This window comes from Varroa destructor, unplaced genomic scaffold (genome assembly GCF_002443255.2).
Source record: "Varroa destructor unplaced genomic scaffold, Vdes_3.0 BEIS01000002.1, whole genome shotgun sequence".
NCBI lineage: Eukaryota > Metazoa > Arthropoda > Arachnida > Mesostigmata > Varroidae > Varroa > Varroa destructor.
In genome coordinates, this window is record NW_019211455.1 from 53,771,864 (window position 1) to 53,791,232 (window position 19,369).

At 41.6% G+C, this 19,369-nt stretch overlaps 1 long non-coding RNA gene across 4 annotated transcripts in view; it reads left to right on the forward strand.

Moving 5' to 3' along the window:
• The window catches only part of LOC147758002 (uncharacterized), an 89,635-nt gene that overhangs the window by 62,289 nt on the left and 7,977 nt on the right, over positions 1-19,369 (forward strand). The window contains exons 3-4 of one of the 4 annotated variants that reach the window (XR_015322565.1): positions 2,083-2,207; positions 3,789-3,884. The exons of 1 other annotated variant lie outside the window; for it this stretch is intronic. This is a non-coding gene — a long non-coding RNA (uncharacterized LOC147758002). Of the gene's footprint in view, positions 1-2,082; positions 2,208-3,788; positions 3,885-11,440; positions 11,752-19,369 lie in introns of those variants that run through there. 2 more of the 4 variants (XR_015322566.1, XR_015322568.1) reach the window with 2 other exon arrangements.

Sequence of the window (19,369 nt, forward strand, 5' to 3'; positions counted from 1 at the left end):
GCGACAGCGAGTTACACTGTCTTCAAAAGCCCCTGGTTACCCTCGTTGCTACTGGTGAGCCAGTTACCCATGGGCCGCCCCGAGATACGTATCTCCAGGTGACCGTGTAGAATCTACGGGACAAAGGTAACAGTGAAGAAAGCTTCAGATAAAATTTTTCGACAAACGTTTTCTGAGTAAAAATAGCAGTGCAGGCTAACTAAGCCGAGACGGTGTTCCCTAGTTATTCTAGGTGGCTAATGAGCACTGAATTGCCATATGTATGACTATAAATTCGATTATGACGAGATGATCTAAGAAGGCATAGGACAAAGGAAACTTTTCTACATCGTGGTGCACATCTTCACTGTATCTGTGCGAGTTTTTTAAGGTAATTTTCAATTAAAAAAAAAAAGTTTTCATTGTCATCACTACATGAACCATTGTTTTTTGTAACTTTGTTGATTTCAGTTCTTAGAACGGTCGGTGGATGTGTTTACGCCCGATCCCCAACATAGTCTCTGTTACAAATGACGTCTCTCTACAATTAATTCAGTTAACGATATCATTAATAGCGTGTGTTTCATATAATTGTCAACGAAGACGATTGATACCTCGTTCGGTTTCATTGACTCTTCCTTAGTTTCTGCTGCCCCTATGTGAACAGCCGGTGCAACACGCTGTTGCGAGGGCAATTACAGACGACAGAGAAGCTATCGTATCGTTAATTTATTCACGCTGTTCTGCTCCACCGTTGGTTGTCTGATAGCTCGATTCGTTTCGCGAAAAGCGGCTCGTTGTACCTTTTTGGTTCCCCCGTCCTGCCCTGAAACATAAGCGCTCTTTATTTCTTCCTATTGGCATGCACTTCATTTCCTGTCCATACAGGCAAACAAGTCGGCTGACTCCTAACAGCAGCCCAGACGGTCCCATCCGCTATGCACCGTTACATGTTGGACGCAACGACGCTAAAAGCAAACGTACGAAGGCATACGCAACGAACAGCAGCTATAGAAGATATGATGTAGTGATATGTTAACATAACAATTTTTTTTTTGCTGCCCACTGAACACATCAATAGAGTAGTGGTAGCAGATGTAGAACAGACATCGGTCCTGGGCACGACCGCCTGAAGCACTAATGTTTAGCGACAGTAATGTCAGACGCGAAGCGCGAAACACTTTATTCTAGCACGGACTTTGAATAGCTGTCTGTCGTAGTGCAAACAGTTATCTTGTCCTGTGCTTCCAGTCGCATCTCCCGCAGCGACCCAGCGTCCAGCATCGCCTTTTGTGTTCGCGACGACATTACGCCGGGATCTAAGTATACTTAACATGTGAGCATTATTCTCTGCGTGTTCGGCGTCTACCGCAACCAAGCGTAGCAGGGTTACCATTGCTGTCCCCCTCTAGAAACTGACGAAATAGCTATTCTATAATGCAGCAGCGTTGTTAAACGTTAAGCGCTAAGCATTGAGCATAGCTGGTCGGTGTTTGTTTCGTCGTTGATTCCATTGTTGTCGCGTCTATTGTCTTGGCGTGAGTGTATCTTAGTGTATATGCATGGCTGTATGTGCAATGCGTACGAGTGTTGCCTTCCGACGTACCTGTTCAGGCTATTGAGGCTCGCGTTCGAAGCCGGTGCATTTAGCACTATTTCCACCGAATGCTCCATCCGGTCTCTTTCCTGCTGTTGTTTTACGAACGCAACATTGTATCTGTTGAAGCGACGCCGTCGGACTCCACGGCGGCAAACGAGGACGACGGACGCATTCATCTGTACGTGATGTATGATCGCGGTTAAATCTTGCGCTAATCTACCGGGTCGTTGTGCTCGTCGGTCGACATATTTGTTTTAGTCTTTCTTCGTCATCTTGTTCTTCCGGTAGCAGGTTGGCGGTTTACGAGCCAGCTAACTTGAAGCTCGGCGGGTGCGTATTGTTCTGCGTATTGTTATGAGGGAAAGCCCTAGGGTGGGCAATAACATCGGAAAGCAAATCGTTCTGGCAGTCAGCAAAGGCTGATGCGATTGTCAAGTGACCACGCCCGCGACTGTTATTGCTGTTACTCAAATATTGCTATTCATTGTTACTGATTCTTTTAGTGCTGAGATGGGTACGGATACATATGAATGCGTTGAACCGAGGACCAGAAAGGAGAGGCACGGCAAGATGCTGTGACTTAAATGTGGACTATGACTTCCTACGAGAAATTGCGATTACTTAAGAGGTAATTGCAATTAAAATTGTTCCGCCCAGTGTTATTTCCAGAGACGCATAGAAATTGTCGAAAGCATAAGAGATAACTGATAAAAATGTAAAAACAAAGAGCATTTGAAAAATTTATATATATATATATATATATATATATATATATATATATAAACCGTAACATTTCTGCTGTTGTTGCTTTATAACGCTCGCCAGTAAAACCACTGTTCGCTATCGTTAAGGGCATCATATTAGGTAAGTGTAATCAATCCTAGTGACTAAAAGATACCATAATAATCTCTAATTAGAAGCTTTCTTTGCAAAGAAGCCTAAATCAGTTCCTAATCGATTGTGAAATTTCTTCAGTTTTCTGAAGTTTCTCGAAAACGTTTGCAACATAAACAATTGAAAAGTTCTTTCATAGAAAAAATTCCAGAAATTTTTCACTCATATGTGTTACTTGTATTTTGCCAGTACCTCTGTCAATCTGACAACATTTATACTTCAAAACCATCACTGCCTTTTGTTTCTTCTACAAGCACGGCTTTATATATTATAATTAAACGAGCGTCGGTACAAACTACCAATTTCTTCAACACTATATATATATATATGTATATATATGTACTTCTCAGTGTGTTGATCTTCCGCCATTTTGTTCCACAACCGATAGGCCAAGGAGTCAGTGTCAGCTCTGGGGCAAAGGCAACTAATATGGTTTTACATTGACTACGGGTGAAAGACTCTTCCCAAACGTCTGTATTGTAAAAGCAGTAGTAGGCTTGAAGCAAAAGGCCAAATAATAATCATCATATCATCTTATGAACTGTGATAAGAAGAACGATATGGAGTTTGTATGCATGTTTATATTTTTGTCGATTTGTTAGGATCTTATAGCTAACAACGAGGCTCTAAACTTATGACTCTGAAATCATAACGCACATAGTACAACTTAGCAAAACCGTGTTTAGCGGTTCTTCGTATCTATTCAGATTAGTTTGTGTCTTCATCACGTACCTAATGCTATGCTTATCACAACAACATGCAGATACAGCTCTATACTTTCTCTAAGTTTAGCCAGTTCTTCCCCCGTTGGTAATTATAAATGTTAATTTAAGTTAATATTATTGTTCCTTGCAGAGTATAATATGACCATTATCGTTGATTAATAGCATAATAGACATTCAATGAGACCGCTCGACATTACGTAGCTCTCAGTTAGCTCTATTTGTTAACAGCCAATTCCCTTAGCTGCTGCTGCTGCTGCTGCTGCATCACTCTAAAGCAGGAGCAGATTCAGCTTCCGGCGTCACGATGCACTAATTCTCAACTTATGTATCTCGCTAGGTAAATCACAATGGTTGTATTCTTCTGCATCTCGCGATTAGTAATCGTTCCATATATTTAGTGTCATTATCGCCTCACTCATTGCTGCTGGCGCGTCGTCGTTCGTGTCCGCTGGTCGACATTTGCCGTTATTAAATAAATAAATAAATAAGAAAAAAAATAGACGAAGCTCTACTTCAATGAGTGAGTCGTTTTTCGCTCGCGTCGCCGCCCGTGGTCTAACTGACTTGATGACTGTTCTTATCAATTGCAGCCCGGGGGGTGGATGGGGATCATTCGCAATGACGTTGTCTAAGCTCTTTCCTATAACCGACCGCTTTGCTACTTCTCATAACGCTCATACCCCCAAGTAGGTGACCGATAAGAATTCATTTCCGGCTAGGGACAATAACCGCAACAGCGGGCACTACGACGCTAACAACTTGAACAAGTACCAACTTAAACTGTACAGCGCGATAGGCGCTAAGCTAGCAGATACATACATATATATATGTATTGCCGTGGAACAAACGGCAAGAGGTCAGTTGAACGTAATCGTCGTCCGGGCAGCCCACTCCATCAGCGTTTTGTTCGCTGCTCTCAAAGATCGCTTTTTCTGTCTGTTACAATTGTCTGTGGCCCATAAGCACGAGCTATCTGTCCGTCAGAGAAAACCGGTTGTCTATCTGTTGTCAATCGCCCTACGCTATGACACACGATTAGCATATACTGGCTTTACGATGCCGTTGGCGAACGTTTTTACCACTCGCTACTAACCCGGAGTTGTCATAGTAAAGTAGACGCGTTGTCAAGAGCAGATTATGGTAAAGGCCTGCGCGGCAATGACCGCACGGCGAACTACCACATGTGGCTAGCTGCTTCCTATAGTTATAGGTAAACCTTATAAAATTCTCATTAAAATATTTACTTGCCTAGAATAAGCTTAACATGCGCCGTCACTAATCTCAAACTCTTACCAAATGCTCCTATGTAAAAGACAAATGATCAACGAACGTGTCGCAATGTAATCATTCCAGCTGGTAAATGTTTATTAGCGGACCGCATGTAGAAAGTTTATATGAACTCGAAAGTATATATGACGTTTAAGGCTTTGGTCAAGGTGCTCTGGTTGCCTCACTTTCTCTGCGTTCGTGTAGCCATAATCGTTGCATTTCGGATTTTCTAAAATCGTCCCGACTAGTGCTAGTATATACTAGTCAATGGAACGAACGGCTGAACGGATTTTGCAATTAGTGAACTAATAGTTTTTTTTGACAAACCGTTTATCAACATTGTTATAAACCGTTGCACAACCACATGTGCTACGCTACTCTTAATTCATCTATCTCTGTTTCGTCTTGGCTAGCCGACAACGTAACTGCTGAAATCCACGGTTGTAACTTCTACCGCCATGGGACAAACAGGGCCGAACGTGACCCAACCTGATACTTGCCAGTGTTTAGCCCAAATATTTTCAGGGAGGAGTGCTCGACAGAGACTTCAGTATCAGCTGAAGCTGGGACATAAAGGCGTCGTCATCTCACTGAACCTATCACAATAAGAAATTAACATAAATAAACGCTATCAAAGAATGATCTCTCAGATCATTGTGTCGGTAGCGGATTCTACGACCATTTAAAACTAGTCCAGTTGATTAACCAGTCAATTCGTTATCGTCACGAGTTTATTTGTGTCGTTTATTCGCATCGTCCGCGCGGCGTTGATTCTCTAAACGCGTCTCACGCGCAGCTTAATTTGCCCAGTTTTTTTGTTGTGGTTCGACCGAAGCGAGACGGCGACATCAACCGACGTTAGCAAACACGTTGGCTGGCTGGCTGGCTGACACAACACGCAAACTTCACGATCCGCGCTCGCGACGGTGCGGAGGCCCGCGACGCCGCTGACGAAGTCGCTTTCGAAAGCCCCAGTGACTGACGGGCACTCAATCGCTCGATGCTCGCCACTTTGTGACCCCGAAGCGAGCAAGATAGGCAAACGCAAGCGAAAGCGTGACCGAAAGGAGAAACGATGACGCTTCTGGTGTTAGATTGACATCTGCTAAACAGGCTCGCAGCGCCATCTGTGACCAAGAGCGGAATTATGGCTGCTATCAACAGCGTTCCTAACGACAAAAAACGGATCATAGCGCATCGATTGCCAGCGCTGCCATGTCGGTTAAATATATTTATTAGTATGCAAATCAGCAGTATTGTTAAACATTACTAGTGCTTACCAGTGAAATAAAGAGCGCGTGTGAATCTAAACTAGACAAATAGCTCAATTCCGTCATGAAGTGCTGCGATGCGCCTCTAAAGTGAAGTTGGTGGTGGTCGTGGGCCATCAAGCTTTTCACTTTGAAAATTCTAAGAATGTTAGCCAGTTTTTAGTTATCATCAACTAAGGGGAGTCGAATAAAGATTGATTTTGATTTACTTTAAAAGTTGTGCTGCGTTTCTTTGTTGACGCGTGCTAATCAGATATTTTTATACTTTTTTTTTTACGCTAGAACATAAAGCGCTGTTTTTTCCTTTTTTCGTTTTTATAGTAGACACAGAAGTTGATACGAATAAGTTGAAACAAACGAAGGGAGACGGGTCAAGTACTTGTACCGGTAACTTACCACATAAAAATTATCGTTAAGCTTCTGAGCAGCTATTGGCGAATGTGCAGCGAGGGCCTTATTTCGCGCTGCTAACAGGGCGATAAAGGCCAAAATCTATAGAAGTTTCACCACTAATTTATTCGTCCGTCGTACTGAGTTTACGACAACTGATTTACTGATTTGAAAGTGTGAAATAAGCTTTGCCTTGGAGAGGTACCAAGTCTTGCGATTAACATATTGCCCAACGAGCAGTCTTTCAAGATTGACTTCTGTTGACAAATCAATGTTGGCAGACACAGCTGGCGATTACCTCAGGGCGCGTGAATACTTATATGTTTCACGTATGTCTGTATGTGTAAGCGCGGGATGTTACTCACGGGAAGTAATTACGCTTGCGGTGTAAATTTGCTGTTTATAGTCGCAGTGAAAATGTGCCATTCACAGCACGGACGCAACCCAGAACATGAAGGATTGGGTGCTTCCTTAAATCAGTCACAGCCATAGAGCTGGCTGAATCTGAAATCGCCAACAGTTCCTTGTATTACTATCGACAATTGGTTGAACGGTGCTTGGCATTCATAATGTGTAATTGCGCCATATGGATAGACGCGTATTGAGTACACTTGTAAGATTCGAACAATATATGTTCTCATAGAGAAAAGTGGGACTGTATAAGACAGTGATGATTTCGCACAGACGTAAAGTTAAAGGGAATAGGTTTTTCTTCCTTTCTAGAAAATGCTATAAATGCGTTAAAATTTGAAAAAAAAAAAAAATTATGCTTTCTAATAATTTATGGCTAAATTAAAGAAGTGAATGATTATGCTTTGTTTTTACGTGAGGTTCTGCTGGGCAGCGTGAAGCCTGAGCCTAAACGGGCCACGTACACGAATACCGATTGGTAACATTTCGCTCAAGATATATGAACCACCACCAACGACGTGTTCAAAGCCAACTTGACCGCACTGAAGCCTGTACATCTCTCGTGGTTATGCACGATCTTGTTATGAGTTACTATCCATGGCAAATTCCATTGCATGATCCTGATGATCTGTAATATGGTGCATATATTGACAATACTGCTTCGTCGGAACGATGCCTTATTCTAATGAAGTCTTCAACATTTATTTTGACGGCAGCTACCTCCGGACGGCACGTGGTGCGGTGGATGCGGAAATACGATGTTTCAGTTATACTTGACACGTATGCGTACCCCTAGTAAGCTGAGTTGCGCCCTAAGGCCACTGAACTCTTTGATTTTTTTCCGAAAGATTAGCGTCGACAGTATTCGGTGCCATATATAGTTCAAATGCAGTAGCCCATCGAGCCCTAACACGTATAGCCTTCTCAATGGTCATGTAATTCAAAGTAATATATGTAAGTTTTTTCTAAGTGTAACTTACCTTGAATTCGGTACCGAAAAGACAGCCGTGCGGCAGGCCAAGCCGTGCCACGAAAACGAACTGGTTATCTCTCTACTTTATCATTCGACAAAAAAGTTCGATAAAATCATAAAAACATACTTAGCTGCCCTATATGGCCCTGCGTTTTCCCCTATGTATAACCAAACAGATGGTGTGCTTACTTAAGTTTACGTTAAATTTTTCTAGTGGTTCGCTGCATGATGTAATCAACATGGGTCAATCGTTATCGGCTGTTTGGGCATACGAAAATCGAAAGTTCGTTAGGGATTTAAGTGAAAGGTGATACAAAACTAAACATGTATTGAGAAACAACACGTACACGTATAAAAGCCGATTAGCTATGAGCACAGTGGGTTTTCAATTTGCTAGACACAAATGAAGGGACAATAGGATTAAAGGCGTTATTTTACTAAAATCACCCACAAAAGCCATTCCTATGAGCTATTCACCCCCATATCCTTGATACGTAACATAGGAGCGATGTACCCATATCAGTATCTGAAGGATATATACGTAGCTATGAGAGTCGTATAATAATGACTGAAACATAGCCATATTCTCATGGATTTTGTTAGCGCGCTGATCCACAAACGTAAACTATTCTGACAACGAATAGCCATTGAGAGAAATAGCTCTGTGCAGCAGCGACGAAGGATTTCTTCAGTTTGGCTTCAAAATATCTATTACGTTTTCGTTGTTGAATAGTTCTGCTTATCTATAAGATCTAAGAGCATAACAGCGACTCATTTGAGTCGCTGTTCGTCCACCTTCACTGTTTTGTCTGCCTGACTTTCTTTCAGCTTCACTGGCCGGTCAATTGTTCGCGTTCGACATTTCCCTAAAACCTAGCCATTTAGTATAGCCATAACAGACCTCGTTGCACGCCAGCAAACTGGCCGGCAACAGACAAAGCTTAACAACAACGACAACAGCAACAAAACAACAAACGTTCAACGAAAACAATACTGCAGAAAGTCAACGAGTCAGGGAAGCAAAACAGAGAAGTGTGACTATCGCAGTTGAGTCATTTTTCCCCCTTTTTCGCCCTTCGATGTCCGGTTTTCGTCCAGTTTTGCATCGGACCCATTCGAAGGAGAGAGAAAGAACGAACGCTTTATACTATTTGCAATCTTCAGCTGATGAACTATCACAAGAAGGCGGCATCAATACTGCCTTAGCTGTTGTAGCTGAGACAGTGCTTCCTGCTTTGTGCTTATACCTGCTGCCAACTTGTTACGAGCAAGTACAGGATGCGCAAAAAATAAGACAACTTAACTAAAAATCACAAATGTCTATAACAGTTCTATGGCGTTTGTTAATGACGAACATGGCTCATGTCATGTTCTAGGGTGTAGAAAACTGCTCTCTTTATTTTAGACCTAGTTTATATAGTAGTTTATATATATATGGGCCTAAATTGCAGTTAAATTTTATTGCTACTGCGGCCACGTCGTTTCATAGGTTTACCTCCATTTTTAAACGCTCCGTATATCGTTGTTTTTTGTTAGCGGTTACTCGCGATTTTCTTTGCGATGTACTGTGTTGATTATTGTGATCTGTTCTAGTGACGTCCATTGGCAACAGCTTCGCGCGCCGGCGGCGTCACGAACCGCGCACGGTTGCCCTCGTTGTCGCGACGACAACTCTCGATATCAGGCGCTCCTTCGTCTCAGACATCCATAGCTTCATGGCTCATCTTTCCATGAGATACAATTCTCCGTAGGAGTTGAAAATCCTCAATAGCGATGAATGCGCTGACAAAAGCATGATCAGCGAGGGAACGAGCCCTGGAGAATGCTAACAGCTTTAACGGAAAGTGGAGAAAAGTGGTTAAGATTTTCGTATAGTGGCAGTTTCATCGGTACCCGGTGCTTAGGATTTTGTTGACTTTCGGGTTATCGTTACCGCCGACAGTAAAGCTAGTTTTAAGCGTGTCCGTTAATTTTAGTTCTGCTTTATGCTACTGCAGTGGTCTTGCCTTGTTGGGGGGGGGGGCACCTGTGAAGAAAACAGCCCAAGGATATTGTGGCATTTTTTCTTCTTTACCCCTATATATATATACGTATATATATATATATATATATATATATACATTGGCTGCCAGCGTGTTTAGACTAGCCTTAAGCCACGATCACTCATGCATACACGCGGGCATAACAAAGGACGAGATGAAAGGGGAGATTACATTCACACAGCGCTAATATGTCTATACTCACACATGTGGTCCAATCGATGGCTACGATAAAACTTCGACGTTGATTCGACCAGACTTTCTTGTTTGAAACAAAGTTGTCTAGCACTGTCAGTCGCACCACCGAAGTCGTTGTTTTTCGGTCGTAGCGAGCATATTTCACCTCTTGGAGTTTTCCGCAGCTTTATCCGTACATTACGCAACAAAAATCATTGGAGTGCTTCTGACTTTGTCTGGAAAATGGTTTGGAAAGCACTAGAAAAGCTCGAGACTCGACTATACAATGAAGGCTAAAAGAGTACCAATGGCTACATATTACTTGAAAGAAACGCTTTTGGTTTTATCCTCACCGCTCTGAGGATGATGATTAGCGCAATGAATCGTTCGATCATCGCTCCTACCCCTCCTGTTGATTGTGGAATGAAATTACTTTAAAAAAAAACGGTGAAAGTGAACACTATCACCAGCGCGAGGATGTGGCGTCCGGACCGCGGTTTATACTGGAGCCATTGAGGCAGCTATCGTAGTAACTTAGTTGACTTCAACGGTGACCTGAAAGGTGAATGACGAAGACGGCTATTCACCGCTCAAGTCCGTCCATGTAGAATCGGGCATGCGGGACCGAACCCAGCTGACTTGTGTTGTAAGATTCGAAGAATTCAAACAAACACACACACACACATAACAAACTCTGCCGTTCGTAGGCCCCGATCAATAAAGCAGAAGTCGACGGTTTCTACTTCTGTAGTGACCTTCCCCGACATCATAGACATTGCAAAAAGCAGTAAGCAGTTCTGACTGTCGGAAAACGCGGAGACCCGGGGGAAGACACTTCGAGGAACACTGCATGCGAAGTCTGGCGAATTGTTGCCTCAACTTTAGCTACAAAGGAAAAGTCATTTTCCGCGCGACATGATGATTCAACGAAGAATATTCCTTCTACTTCATCGTCAAACACTAGGATAGCGCTATTAGAGTTTTCCGTTTATCTAAAAATAACCGATTGGCTTCAGTATCTCGCAGTGGAAGCAGATAAATTGGAGAAAAATGGAAGCAGAGCGCGCTTTAAGCATTCAAATCCATAATTCGTATAGCAGACAGTTTTCACTGCAACGATCCTGAGCAGGACGACGAGGCTATCCTGTACGCGGTCTTCAACGAACACTTTCCTTCGAAATTTTTCGGACATATCATACAAGAATCAATTAAGAGCAAATGAAAATAGATTGATGCATGTGTCTATAGGTGTTTACGGCGTAACTAGTACCTTTCATGAGACGTTCCAACATCGTTTTAATTGAATTTGTACGCAGAAGCACAACTGCTGTTTGCAAGTTTTTGAGGAGCGAGCATCAACACATAGAAGCATATACCTAGATGAGGATGAAATACGGGTTGCTAAATGGATCACTACTACCCTTCGTCTTAAGTTCCTTATGTTAAGTTCGGCAGAAAACAGCTTGTGAGTGTTTTTCAGAAACGTGGCGCGCAAAACTAGATACATATGAACCCTGTCCGCTCGGACACGTTGGCACTATCCACGAGGGAGTTGTGTGTGTGTATTTATCTGTATATCTCTATGGAAATATATGTTAACCCCCGTTCTCCTGCAGGCAAAACTTACCCACAAACATGCGTTGGGTCATGCGACCCGGTGATCTGCATGTTGCAGTAATCCCAAGCTAAAAAAACCTATCAAATTTTTTCAGAACCACGGGCCATGGGCTATGGAATGACTCTTGCACAGAGCGCTCTTCCGACAGTTATGCGCTGTATGGCAAGCGTAAAACTATGGATTTTTATGTACGTCATTTCGGGAGTCACCACATACAACTTTAATAACAAATCTATCTAGAAAAGTCACTTTATTCTTCTACAGAACTGAAGTTATCATTGGAGAGTTTTTTCCTATATATATATATATATATATTGTAAATTCGAATGCTGTGGCCTTATTTATGTGTTGTACCAGCGAGTCGACAACGTTTATCTTGAATTGAAGTAAATGTATTTGTACTGTTTTCCTGGTAAGGTAGAGTCGTTTTTCAACATTCGTTCTCAATAATAGAAAAAAAAATCCCAGAATAAAGAAAATCAATTCTAGGTGGCCGACTGACCTACATCAACGAAGAAAATTGCGCCTTCGTACGTAAACTTTGTTTGAGTCAGCCATTCACAGATCTGCAGCACGTAAAAGCTTCAAAAATGATCTAAGCTTTGCTAAAGGAACTGGATCGCATATGAACCATATATCTAGCCTAACTCTAACTATTCATTGTAACTTGTATGGCTATATCGCGAAGTATGATATACATTGAAAGATGTCCGTCACACAAATGTGCAGAAAGCAGATTTTTCAGCGTTCATCTAAACAGTGTTGGTCTATAATCCCGTCTACAATAGCGAAGTAAGGAAAGCGTTATAGCACGTTAGATCAGGTGGCAAAATAAACCGAATGGGAATCGCTAAGAGCGAACATTGCCATGAATACTACATAAATCTCAGATCTTATATAGGGCCTATCAATAGTAGGACTCTTCGGCGTTGCAGTTTATTTGGGCAATCTTACTAATTCCTGTGGAACTACCCAAGAGTACAATGCAGGACTTTCTAAAACTAAGCCTTCAAGAGTATGATGATATGAAAACTGGGACTAAGCTAATAAAATCCTTTATAATCACCAAATGTAGGAGATTAAAACCCGATAAACTCAAGATGACTAACGCTTTTTCAACTGTAATCGTAATTGAGCATAACTACTCATTACGCATTTTTTGGCAAAAAAAAAAACCTTAGAAAACATGTGGTCCATTACAAAAATACGTCAAACTCAAGTGGCTGAAGAAAGTGAAGGTTGCCTAGATCAGGTTGCGGAATTCCTACGGTTGACTTTCCCACTAGCACACTGTGATCCTATCTGGCACCTACTCTAGCCGCATGGGCCGTAAGCCAACATGCGCCAGGAGTCATAATATATTGCCAAATTTGTAATCGCAAACAAAAGGCCTTATTTCGTGCCAGTTGGGCACTAACAAAATCGGAGCAGAGCTATGTCTGAATTGAAAAGGAGACTTTTGCTTTCGTATTTACGTGTCAACAATTGCAGAAATATAGCCAGAGAGGCAGCTTTACCCTCTTTACAAATTATCAGTTTGTCTTCGCAATATACAGATGTAAAAAGGGTCATTAATTATTTATTGACAATCGTTTGCAACGTTGACCAATCCTACTTTGAAGCCATAACTTTCAAACGCAAGATGATAAAAACGTTCAAGTTTAGAAACGCAGTTATTTTTGGCGACTGATTAACTTTTACAGGAGTATTAAGTGACTCCTTGTAAACCAGTTATTGTCTTCCATGAATATCCGATAAGTGTCTGTGTTAGCCCTAATGTTAGGGTTAACACAACAACAGACGCTAACTCTCCGACAGGTTACACAATTTCTGAAAACGCAAAAATTTCCTAAATGATCCAATGCATTGCTTTAAATCTTCAGTAGGTAAAGGTTGTGTGGTTTCCAGAAACCGTACGGCAATCCTAAATGCACGCAAGCCAAAACATTAAAAAATTTGCATCAAAGCCAAATGGGCTCATTCGAATGGCTGGAAGATATGTATATTAGCTTGAGTCGACCCGAAAATTGATGGGTCTGGTAGAAAAAAATTCACTGTTTCTAAATAATTAGCCCAGACCCACTTTTTTGCTCAACAGAATTCATATCAACTTTGTAGGATCAACAGATGGTGATATGCTTTTTATTTTAGTACATCAATGCTTATCGTGGTCAGAAGGGTGTGTAGTGCTACGCTTTCAAGTATTGGATGTAATAATTTAATATAGTATATATAATTAATAATAGAGCACCCAGTATTTCCAGTAACGTAAGATACGCAGTACGTAACGTATTATAGAAACTTTTTTGCCATTGCTTCTGATAATGGCTATAAGTTTACTTTTCTTACTGGATATTGTGCTACAATATTACATATGTTCTCGACAGAACTTCTTGTAGAAAGCTCCGCGCTATCTTAGACTGTCTGACTAAGGAAAAGGAAAAGAGGGTCAAGTCAACAGGTCAACAGAACAACAAAAGGACCAGAGAAAATCAGCAGAACTTTAATCGTCATCAACGTATTAAAGAAGAATCTTTTGTTAAAGGAGACGTTTATGGATTAGAAACTTTAGAACCTCGAGTAAGGGCAAGCAGCTACCCGTAACGATTCTTGAGTAATGTACGGAACTATATCGGCAGATTTTTTGGACAAAGGAAATCATCTTTTGCTAGATCTCGCCACCTTAATGCTTCTGATCGAAGCAACTTTTTTTTCTGTACTAGAGCCTAACAACCACTGTGAAAAACAGTACACGCAACGTAAACTCTTCCATATATAGGTTACACTGTCAGGAGATGATGCAATCTACTATCTATGTTTGTTCGACGACCGTAGATCCGCGGTCCAAGATAGGACCAGACTGCCTGATCGGCTTTGAGCGTCTCAGGGCGAATGTCCTAATCATCGTTTCATCCCGTTCAATCAAAACCAACACCTATATAGTGAAACAAGACAAGATTATTTGACGCTATGTACAGCGCCCATGTCCTGCCTTCTAACGTATCCTGTCAACTGACTTCGGCGAATTGCCAGGAAGCATACAATTGTGGTTGTGCCAGCACCAAAATGTGTTTCCTTTGTTTTCTGTCGACTTCAGCCATCAGTCGCTGAATCCCTTCAGGTTCTTTATCGGTTCGGCACGAAGCACGCTAATGCCACCATACTGCGACTGCTAGCGACTTCCGTCCATGCTGAACGCAGGCGCTGCAGAAACACTGATTGTTGGATCTCACTTTGGCTGGTGTTAGCTATAGATACTGCGAAACTTTCTTTGTTTTTTAATCAACTTCTCATAATTTTCTTGGGTATCAAATCTCACAACTTGGCTTAAAGCTCCACTTCAGCTACACCCGCATTTTTCTGTTTGCCCTCAATGTTTATATCGTCACTTGTTATTATTTTTAATTTAATGTTTACATTGGAAGTAAAGGATCACTGCCAATAACCAGCGTGAGCCACTTCAAGTACAGATGCAGCCGAGCATAGGAGACGTATGCACGACAAACGGGAACAAAATCGCAGATCGCAACGTGCGAAGACTGTACCAGTTTTCAGCGTCCATCTTTCGCCTGTTTAGCTAAGTCACGGAACCAGCGCCATGGGGCGGTATCTTTGCAGTAGATAAATTTGGCAAAAACTCCCCCTAGAGCCTATACAGGGTTTCGCCTTGCTATTAAAACGAATATCACAAATCGAATCAGAGTGTCCGTTTTCATTGTGTACTGGTATATCGTTAGAAACAGTTGTGCGATCCTTGTTGATACTTTTCATGCTACTATTACTTTTGTTGCTGTTGGTCATGCTAGGGGCATTAGCGGAAGATCCCAATGTCTTTATGTGGGGCCGCTGAATAAAAATTAGCTCTTCCAAGGCATTCGTGCCTCGCTATATGTTTCATATTTCAAGCAGCTTGTAGAGCAGGCCCGTGTTCCTCACCTTTTTTGGTGATCTTAATCGACAGTGCCGCAGAGGAGCAACAACTGTCACCGTGATCCCGACCTAGACAGCGCTTGCCATCAAAGAGATCCAGAATAGAAGGGACTATCTGATTTGGGCATATAGCATTTGTCTAACCATTGCCTTAATACATTTCATATACGATTAGAATTTCGTATGTTGAAAAGTGTCAAACCAGAACGCAAGCATTTGCGCGATGCGCAAATTATCGTACTACCCAGTGAACTCATGAATCGTAGAAACGTTTTCAGCAGTAAAAACTACAAAGTAAAAAGCTACATCAGTAACCAGCAGAAGATTAGAGTCAACGATAATAGTAGCCAGCTAATAGTCATCTGGCAGCAGCAGAAGCTACAGAAGATCGATCGATTTTCAACTGCCAGCTAACAGACCGCTGGGGTAACATGGGAAGCAGGGGAAAGAGGGGAGGCCGTTTGTGACGAACGCAGGGCCGCGATAAGTGATCGGCTCGTTGCCGACGACAGCGATATTGCCGCCTGTGATCCATGAAGGGAAGAATATTCTGTTATTGTTGTTAATTTACATACTTCTTATTGATGGCCTTCTGTATATACATATTGCTGTTGTTACTTAATGTACAATATTTTTTTAGTGTTTTCAGTCAGATTATGCTGCGAAATGAGTCCTCTTATGCGTATCGTAGTGGTTCACACAATATTAGCCGATAAACCGAAACGGCGCTTTTAAGCAGGCACGATCGACTCGGTTAACGGTGACGTTCGCCCTCCACAATTGGCAAACGTAGATATACAAAAGACGTATAGTAAGTGCGGGAAACATTGGGTTGATCTAGCATAACCAAGCAGATGTGCTCGGTTTATGAGTGCCTTCAGGCTGTAAGAACTCGGAATAGTTTACGTGCCGATTGTATTTCTTTAAAAAACAATGCAATGAAAGATTCGGTACGCGGAACGGTTGGATTTGGCTTATCTATTTCCTCGTACATTAAAAAAAAATTGTTTTGTTCCCCTCTGTATAGCTGCTTAAAACTAATACAGTTGCTCACATCTAAAAAGGTAAGTACTTAGTTAAAATTTAGCTCAAATTATATTTGTATAGTTTGTCTAAACCATCATACGTAAAGGCAAGAGAAAAGTATATATACTGATTTAATTTGCCGTTATGCCGCCAAATTGTTGCCAACTTACATAGATTCAATACTAATACGAATAGCAGACAATCACAGGCTCCATCAGCATTTGGAATGGGTCTATCGGGAACGTATTTGACTCGAGCCAATTCATTGATGCGCCAATGCTAATGGGGGTTGACCCCCTGGATGATGTATGCGTGTCATTGACTTATCACTGGCCGCCGACTTATCGTCAGCCAGAGCGAATATTGTAAGGGATTATTATCATTTATCTTACTATGATAAGCACAATGCCGATGCAAATGACATTGGCGAGAAGAAAACGTGTATGTGCGTCACAACGATATATAGGCCATGGCGTTCAGTCGCTCTGAATTGTTCCTCATCGCTAATGCTACGAAATGAGGGTGTGTCGACCGCTGAACGCTTTTATTACACGACGGCTCGTGGCCGTTCCTGTGTCAGATCTGTTGGATACGACAGTACTTCGTCGTGTTATAGCGGTAAGACAAATAGTATCAGTGATAATGGTAAGGGGCATGGGTAAGCTGCCCGCGGAGGCTGTAGACAGCCGTCACAGGGTTAAACTTTCAGGCCATATCCAGACGCAGGGCCAAGTTAGGCGTCAGCTAACCTTGCGCGAATTTATTTGTCCGTAGTCTGATGCGTGATGATGTCAAATAGAAGGGGCTGAACGACATTTGGGTAAATGTTGAAGTGAATGTTCGATACGGACTCGCGTGAGACCTACCACGATGACCCGGGCCGCACATCAAACGGTTCGTGTGCACTAGACTTGGCGCTATTTCTGTTGAGGTAGAAACTTGTGGCATTGAAATGATAGTATTGGCACGGTACGGGATAAAATGGACAAGCAGAGAAGAATAGCTGCGTAAACGGTTAACGAGTTAAACGGGAGCAAACTAAACGCTGTTTGCGCGACGATCTGGCGTTGGTTAAAGTGTTTTGAGTGACCTTTTTTCGGCTAGAAACGTTAATGTTATGATATCCGATATATGAATCTGACCGAACGGCCTTTTCATTGCGTCTGTGCCACACTTACCTAAATTCCATCATTGAGTTCATAATGAAGGGAATTATGATCGATGCCACCTGCACGGCGCCAAAATATGAAATGCTGACTAGCAAGCTTTGTTGTTCCATTCTGCTATAGAGGTACCTCTATGTTTCCAGTGCTACGTCCGATGTCGCCGCTTAGTACTTCTAGACAAATAGACGGCTAGCTCCTAGGACTAAACGAAGTGCCCGCCCACCTGCTTATGCCCGATGGGCTTCGAACGTAGACCACAACGTGCCCCAAAGATAAGTAGGCAAATCAAGTTATATATATTAATAGCCCTGTAATTGTAATATTTTCTAGAAAAGATTTTGACTTGGCGCGTTAACCTTCTAATTACAGTCCATAGTTAACTTCTATAAATTAACACAAGGATACTCCACGATCGGGCGCTTGGATCCGAGATCCGTGATTTGCATAGAACATATTTAGTTTATTTATATAAAAAGGGCTCATTTTTAACTTAACTTAGAAATCCACGGTAAGAGCAGCAAATGTTAATTGTTGCGTAATGTATTACCTAGTACTTAGTAGAGTAAATTGTAATTGCTTAAGCAATTCAAGTTACGCAGGCCCAAACATTAGAAATAACTAATGCATATAGATTTTTTTTTAGGGTTTTTTGAGCATCTGTCCGTCATGCATATATACGATCGTTTTTATTATAAAATAGGTACTCGTGATAATTATTGTATACTTCCACAGGCACTGATGGCGTTGTGTCACCCGTAATAGCTAAAAATAAATAGATAATTAAGTAATAGTAAAATATGATATCTAGCTATTATGTTTATGCTGTCTAAAACAGTTCTCATCTGTGTCAGTCAGTAAAATGACAACAGGACTTCGATACGAAGAGTCATTATGGTAAGTGTCGGTACGCCCGAATATTTCTATTAGTAGTATTTTGTGGGGTATAGTTCTCTCTCTCTGTGCTTCACCAGCATGATCTGTCAGCTTTCGTTACGAAACCTGAAGCAATTATGACTTATTATAGACAACGTTAGTAACATTTTATTAAGTAATAATTAACTCATTTAGACTTAGACAAAAAATAACTATGTGTGACGAAATAGAGAGAATTTCAATAATATCTTTAATAATGGCCTCTATTAAATAAAAGCAATTAGATATATATATATCATCTTCTCGGTGAGGCTGAGATCGGGTCGGCTGCTCGGATTGCCGTACACCGTTTCAATTAACTGATGCATAAATAGTTCTCGAATTAGAACAAACTACCAATGTAGAAGAATATTTTTGCTTATACAAATGCAGGCTTGATTAGTGTTATTAATACGGAGTCAACGACATTTTAAATTGGGTCCTGACTGGAGAAGCGTTACCTTACGCTTTCATTATAGACTAGTCCAGAAAGCTATAATGATACCGCTACGCACGGCCGGAAACGAAACCCGACATGGAAGCCGTCATTAATTTCGTATGGTTTTTTTTTTTTTCATAGGGCTGTATTTCCCGCCGCCATTCTGTTATAGAATGTGTTGTTTTTTAAACGCTCCACTTCAACTTGGACAGCTAATCGTAGGAGTTGCTATGATACCAGCATATACGTGTGCAAAACGTTTGTCACATCTAAAAATCCATCAAAGAGCTAAGCCACAACCGCACGTCAAGTCTTCCGTGATTGCGTGTCTTCGAAATAAATTAGCCCAACGTGTCGTGACGTTGTCAAACCGAAACATTACTTTATTGTTTATTTTACGGGTTATTGTAATTTAGCAAGAACATGTACCGTCCACTGAAAGATAAATTGTCTAGGCCATCCAACTAATGTACAACACGCTATCCAAAAATCATTTGCGTCCTTTATTTAACTATATATTGCTTAGTTTGCTACCGGCACAGATAACGTT